At 48.5% G+C, this 7,179-nt stretch overlaps 1 protein-coding gene across 15 annotated transcripts in view; it reads left to right on the forward strand.

The window, feature by feature from the left end:
- The window catches only part of CDK12 (cyclin dependent kinase 12), a 110,528-nt gene that overhangs the window by 95,184 nt on the left and 8,165 nt on the right, over window positions 1-7,179 (forward strand). For 7 of the 15 annotated variants that reach the window (XR_007720090.1, XR_007720093.1, XR_007720085.1 and 4 more), the window contains 2 exons: window positions 3,904-4,174; window positions 4,626-4,820. The gene's annotated coding sequence lies outside the window, so the exon portion shown is untranslated. The remainder of the gene's footprint in view (window positions 1-3,903; window positions 4,175-4,625; window positions 4,821-7,179) is intronic. The other 8 variants (XR_007720087.1, XR_007720097.1, XR_007720086.1 and 5 more) reach the window with 4 other exon arrangements.

A 7,179-nucleotide genomic window follows, 5' to 3' on the forward strand; every position in this document is an offset into this window, starting at 1 on the left:
AAGGGCCCCAGGGGTGTCAGCGGGAGGAAGGCTGTGCCAAGGGGCTGGAAAGGAAGATTCTCTTGTCAGGGGAGAGCAGATAAAAGCCTGAACGTGGTGACAAGGCAGAGGGTGAAGTTTGGGAAATGAGACCTGTAGTCCCACCTGTGGGGCTGGCTGCCTAATGTGTGGCAGGACATTTAGAGCAAGTATTGTTTGTAGGATTTATTAAATGACTGCTGTTTACAGAGCTGCTGTTTCTACTCTGGGACACACAGCAGTAGAAAGGAGCATGCATTGAAGGAGAGAGGGTGGTAGGCTTTCCGTAAGCCCTGTTTTTCACCCGTTGTCTATCCCTACTCCAACATATTGCAGTCGTGTTAGAGCTAGGGCTAAAAGGCCCTAAAAGCATTCAGTCTAATCTGGGTGTTTCTCCAAGGAACAGAGCCTCCTTTCTTGTAACTCCTGTTACAAGATCTGCCTCCCACTCCTAAGGCTTTTTTGTTTATTTGTTTGTTTTTGAGATGGAGTCTCACTGTATTGCCCAGGCTGGAGAGTGCAGTGGCGTGATCTCGGCTCACTGCAACCTCTGCCTCCTAGGATCAAGCGATTCTCCTGCTTCAGCCTCCCAAGTACCTGGGATTATAGGCATACACCACCATGCCCAGCTAATTTTTGTAATTTTAGTAGAGACGGGTTTCACCATATTGGCCAGGCTGGTCTCAAACTCCTGACCTCAAGTGATCCGCCTACCTCAGCCTCCCAAAGTACTGGGATTACAGGAGTGTGGCTCAGCCTCTCATTCCTAAGGTTTATACAAGGGTGCCAGGTCTTTGCGGGGAAGAGGGGTGACTTGAAGTGAGTGGAAGTTAAAAATGGTAGTACCCAGAATTTCCTGCACTTTGGAGAAAAGGGACTAGGTGAGGTGCTCAGTGTTAGCCTAGGGCTTAGCTCTTACTCTAATAGGACCTCTTTCCTCCTTCTCCCCTAAATTTTTCCCACTGGTTAAAGAGAGATCTGGATGTCTAAACCTCCCATCTTGACACCTTGGAGTTTATTAAGCAGGTCCCCTCTCTGTAGCTTCCAAAGCCATGAAGAAAGGGAAGAAAGGCCAAGACAGGGGTAGATAGAGGTGGCAGTGCCATGGTGTCCATCAGCACCCAAGGAGAAAGGCCAAGGAGAAGAAGGTGACTAGAGAGGAAGCCAGGAGGAGATGCCTGCTCCTGAAACAGCATTCTTACCCCATCCTCTCCTGCTTCCCCACTCACATGCTGACAGGGCTGTTTGCCCAAGTGTGGCAGTTCGCCTGGCTAGTGATCCTGCTCTGCTGTGCAGGCAGCCAGCTCTCTGCCCCAGCACAGAGCACATGCTGAGGTCTCTCACACTCCTTTGCTCACTCATTTCCATGTGTCTATGTTGCGGATTCCTAGAAATGAAGGAAGGGACTGTGGGCTTGAAGATAGGAAGATGGCAGGCTCTGGGGCCCATTGGGCACATATTTGCCTGGCTGGAGGAAGGAAAGAGGAAGAATGCTGCTGGTAGCTCAGCAAGCTCAAGGTTCTGGTGACTCACAGCAGTGGAGGTGGCTCACAAAAACAACAGAGGGGAAGGGGTCCAGGCCTGTTAGAGCTCTCTTTTGCCCCATATCTCCCCACTCTGAGCTCTGTGAATGAAGGTGCCTCATCTGGATTGTGGAGCAGGGGAGGCCCCAACCATGAAAAAAGAGGGAAATGGGAGAGAAGACAGCAGGGGAAACGGAGCATTCCCAGTGAAAGGTATCTCAGTGAGGAAAGGATAGGAGAGGCCAGTTATTCTTGCCCTACTGTATTTGTTGGGTGCACAGGGGGTATGGGGCATCCACCTGTGCTAGGGTAGCTCAGTGCCCCTGGGTACTTCGCAGAAGAGGGGCTTCCTAGGCAAACACAATTACTCCTCCCTGTCCTCTCTTGCCTGCCCAGAACTCTAGGTACCCAGCTGACACTAAATTTTTAGAAGTAAAACAAGCTGTGTTATAACACCAGAACCTGGAAGGATAACTGCTGGGTCTCAGTACTCTCCTTTCTGGAAACAGACACCTGGGACAAGAGAGAAGTAGCTAGGGACTCCTACGTTGGCTGAACCAAGGTAGTGGTGCAGGCTGTGGAGGTGGGTGCAGAACCATAGCTCTTCAGATGTGTCAATTTCCTCTTCCCTTGTGTGCCAGGTGGGCAGTATGCATCGTCTCCATTTTTCTGAAGGGGGGATAATAAGGTACTGTGTTTGAGGTCACACCAGGGAAAAGAGGCCAGAAAGTGGACCAGGAGAACATTCATGCCTTGGACTCCAGTCCCAGGGGCCTATACTGGATCTGGTAAAGAGTAACAGCTAGGATAGCCAGGCACAGCAGCTCACACCCGTATTCCCAGCACTTTGGGAGTCCGAGGTGGGTGGATCACGAGGTCAGGAGATAGAGACCATCCTGACCAACATGGTGAAACCACCCTGTCTCTACTAAAAATACAAAAATTAGCTGGGTGTGGTGGTGGGCGCCTGTAGTCCCAGCTACTCAGGAGGCTGAGGCAGGAGAATCTCTTGAGCCCGGGAGGCAGAGGTTGCAGCGATCTCTGAGTTGAGATCGCGCCACTGCACTCCAGCCTTCCAGCCTGGGCAACAGAGCGAAACTCTGTCTCAAAAAAAAAAAAAAAAAAAAAAGTAACAGCGATCTTACTTGCCAGCATATCCAGACACATAATAGTAAATATCCGACTGGCGCAATGGCTTACACCTATAATCCCAGCACTTTGAGAGGCCGAGGCAGGCGGATCACAAGGTCAGGAGATGGAGACTATCCTGGCTAATATGGTGAAACCCCGTCTCTATTAAAAATACAAAAAATTAGCCGGGCATGGTGGCAGGTGCCTGTAACCCCAGCTACTCAGGAGGCTGAGGCAGGAGAATCGCTTGAACCCGGGAAGCAGAGGTTGCAGTGAGCCGAGATCACACCACTGCACCACTGTAATCCAGCCTGGGTGACACAGCAAGACTCTGTCTCAAAAAATTAATTAATTAAGTAATTAAAAAATAAACATCCCATCTTCAGAGAAGGATGGACTAAGAGGAGGAGGGTTCTGTGACAGAGCCTGAGTTCTCATTTGCCTATTTCTGTTCCTTTCATTGCTGGCAGCTCTGCTCTCCTGCCAGGATGAGGGACCCTCTGCCCACTTGCTCCTGGTGGTTCAGAGATGGCTTTGGTTAGAAAAAGGACAGATGATTAGCCACTCCTTGTGTAGGAAGACAGGAAGAGCTCCATTTCCCAAGCTCTCCTGGGCAGTATGAAAAGCCCCAGGTTCCCTGCTGGGACATATATAATAAAGCTCAGTGCTGAACTAAACCAACAACCTGGCCCTGGGTATAAAAGTAGTACTGTGAGGGGGATCTTGGGTCCACCAGGCCAGATGTAAGCAGGTGTAGGGAGTTCAGCCCTGGGAGAGATATAAGAAGTATGCCATGGTCAGGCGTAGTGGCTTATGCCTATAATCCCAGCACTTTGGGGGGCCGAGGTGGGCAGATCGCTTGAGCTTAGGAGTTCGAGACCAGCCTGGGAAACATAGTGAAACCTCATCTCTACACACACACACACACACACACACACACACACACACACACACACAATTATCCAGGTATGGTGGCATACATCTCTAGTCCCAGCTACTTAGGAGGCTGAGGTAGGAGGATTGCTTGAGCCTGGGAGGTGGAGATTGCAGTAAGCCAAGATTGTGCCGCTGCACTCCAGCCTGGACAACAGAGTGAGACCCTGTCTCAAAAAAAAAAAAAAGAAAGAAAAGAAAGAAAAAAAAGAAAACATGCCATGATACCACATGCTCCCTAATCTTCTACTTTCTCAAACCCTATTTTCTGCCTGCCTTTTCTTTCACCTCCCTTTAGCCAACTCCATTCCTGGCTACCTCATCCCCTCCAGTCTGAAAGGATGTGGTAAGTAGTTGTCTGTTCCCTATGCTTTTCTCTCACTCTCCTCCTCTTCTCCCAGCTCCCAAATGAGAGCTCTCCCTGTTTCAACTCTTTCCAGTGAATGCCACCAGGATCTGAACCCAAGATCTCCAGCCTCCGTCACCATCCTGACCCTGAGAATGCCACTGGGATGGGGAGAACTTGCCAGTCTTCATCCTTACCCACAAGTGTACTGAGGCCAGGACAGGTATGTCCACTGCCATGAAGGACCCTGCCCTGGAGCAGAGGGCAGCCATAGGGGTACAGTGGGGTCCCAGCCCTAAATGTGTGTATGCCAGTGCATTGGGCACACTGGTTTATTAGTGTTATTTCAGCATTGTGATGCAGAGAGAGTAAGTGTAACAGCTGCTCCTTGCTTGCAGTGTTTATTGTTACCTAGAGACAACCTCCTGGCTTTTTCCCAGCTCCCCCTCCCCCCCAGCCCAACCCCCTCCCTGCCAACAATCCTGCTCTCCCCACACTGATGGGAAATTTATAGCTTGCCCATACCATGCCTTTAACCCTCTCCTGTCCATAGGGTAGATGGGCTGAGGGAAGCCAAGTGAGCGGCAGGCATGCTTGGGTACCAGCAGGGTAGAATAATGTGTGGAGGAGGGAGGGGGCAATTGACACCCCTCCCCTCCATTCTGTGTGTTCAGTCTTAGGCCCCTGCTGCCCTCCTGGCTCTCAGTGGAGAGAAAAGAGGAAGTAAATTTGGACCTAGCCTTGAGATCCTGGAAGAGCTCCTTTGGATCTAGCCTTGGGATCCTAGCATCTCTTCACAAAATTATGATCTTCCTTGGGCATCTCTAAGCCACCAGTTGGGTTGCCTGCACCTGAGCAAATACAGCAAGGTAGTATTGAAACAGAAGGGTAAATACAGAGTGGGAGGACCCTCAGATCCCTCCTTTATGTCTGAGAGAGAGGTAGCTGTAGAGATGTCATATCAAGACAAGAGGCACTGGCTTGAGAAATGCTGGCTGGACTTCTACAGCTGGGTAGATGTCAGACATGAAGCCCGCTGCTGAGTCTGGTGGAAGAAACTGCCCACCTTAACATCACCCTGAGCCCAGCACTAAGATCCTGAGAGACTGGCCAGGCGTGGTGGCTCATGCCTATAACCCCAGCACTTTGGGAGGCTGAGGCAGGCGGATCACGAGGTCAGGAAATCAAGAGCATCCTGGCTAACACAGTGAAACCCCATCTCTACTGAAAATACAAAAAATTAGCCAGGCGTGGTGGTGGGCGCCTGTAGTCCCAGCTACTTGGGAGGCTGAGGCAGGAGAATGGCGTGAACCCCGGGAGGCGGAGCTTGCAGTGAGCCAAGATCGCGCCACTGCACTCTTAGCCTGGGTGACAGAACAAGACTCCATCTCAAAAATAAAAGGATCCTAAGAGACCCCTGGGTCATTCTCTAAGCTGGTCTTTTTGGTCTGGTTATGCTGCTGCTTTTTACTTTTCCTTCCTGGGTCATTTTCTCCTACACATCTTCTAGTTTGATACCTTGGGGTAGATCCAAGAGACTGAGAAGATGGAGGCATCCTAGTCATGACCTCAACAAAGCTGGGGAAAGAAAACTTCCGTCCTCTCTTGACCTTTCATGGAGGGGCACTATGTCTTCCACTCAGCATCCTCACTGGAAACAGAAGAGAGGAAAAGGCATCAGATTTTAGCAGAAAGGATAGAGGGTAGACATATGGAAAAACTTACTCATGAGATGAAAGACTTCAGATTGGACCTGCTTCTCTTCTGAGATTTTTCTTCTGCCTGCCGGTTTGTTTTTGTGTCTACCTAAGAAGCATTGGATGAACCAGGGTTACTTTTCCAGGCCCCTTCCACACAGCCTCAGCACAGTTTCCATACAGTGCACTGCTTCTCGGTTCTTCTAAATGTAATGTAGTATGTATGGTGGTTAGATCACAAGTTTTGGAGACAGACAGCTCTGGGTTCCAGTGCCTTCTCTACCACTTACCAGCTGTGCCACCTTGGTAATTCACTTAACCTCTTTGAGTCCTAGTTTTCTTGTAAAATGCAGATAAACAACTACTCCTTAAGTCTGTTGTGAGAATTTCATGAAACAATGTGTGTAAAGCACCTACAACAGTGCCTGATACTCAGTAGATGCTCACTCAACAGTGGATGGTGCAAGAGTACTACTACTTTTATGAAGTTAGCAGGGCTGATATTGCTTCCAAGACTTTGTGAGTTCCCTGAGATTAAAGGCTGAATGTATGTGCATATGCTGGGGGAGAATGTAGTTTTCTACATGATGTGGAGTAGGGGTGGCCATCCTCTGGAAAGAAAGTAGTCCCAATCCTTGACTCAGACTCCCCAAGAAATCAGTTACCCCATTCCTATGCCTCTCAAGCCAGAGTACCTTGGCCACTGTTCTGCCTGGAAGTTCAGCTTCATCCAGGATGGAGGTGGGAGAGATAGTCATTAGAAGGATAGCAACAACTAGCATTTGCTAGGCACTTTACAGTTTGTTAATTACATTTATCTACATTAACTCTTTTGATACCCAGAACAACCCAGTAAAGAGAACTCCATTTATTGATGCCTGTATGCCAGGCATTGTACTGAGTGTGTTTTTTAAAGTATGTTTAAAGACTTTAGAGTATTTCATCCACTGGATATGCTGTGATTTATGAGGCTCATCCCCTATTTTGAATCATTTAGATATTTTTACTATTATAAAAAATACCACAGTGAATATCCAAACAAATAAAACTTCATGCATTTTATTTTATTTTATTTTATTTTATTTTATTTTTTGAGACAGAGTTTTGCTCTTGTTGCCCAGGCTGGAGTGCAATGGTGCAGTCTCGGCTCACTGCAACCTCTGCCTCCTGGATTCAAGTGATGGATTCTCCTGCCTCAACCTCCCAAGTAGCTGGGATTATAGGCGTGTGCCACCATGCCTGGCTAATTTTCGTATTTTTAGTAGAGATGGGGTTTCACCATGTTGGCCAGGCTAGTCTTGAATTCCTGACCTCAGGTGATCCACCCTCCTTGGCCTCCCAAAGTGTTGGCATTACAGGCGTGAGCCACTGCACCCAACCTTCATGCATTTTAAATAGTTAATTCTGAGAAGTGGAATTATTGGTCAATGGATACAAATACCCACCTCCCATGGTTGTGTTCATTTTATTGATGTACCCTAATGAGAATAATAATTATTAGTCTTCCTTGTTGGAATTCTACATTGGAAAC

The sequence above is a fragment of the Macaca thibetana genome, chromosome 16 (assembly GCF_024542745.1).
Source record: "Macaca thibetana thibetana isolate TM-01 chromosome 16, ASM2454274v1, whole genome shotgun sequence".
Classification (NCBI taxonomy): domain Eukaryota; kingdom Metazoa; phylum Chordata; class Mammalia; order Primates; family Cercopithecidae; genus Macaca; species Macaca thibetana.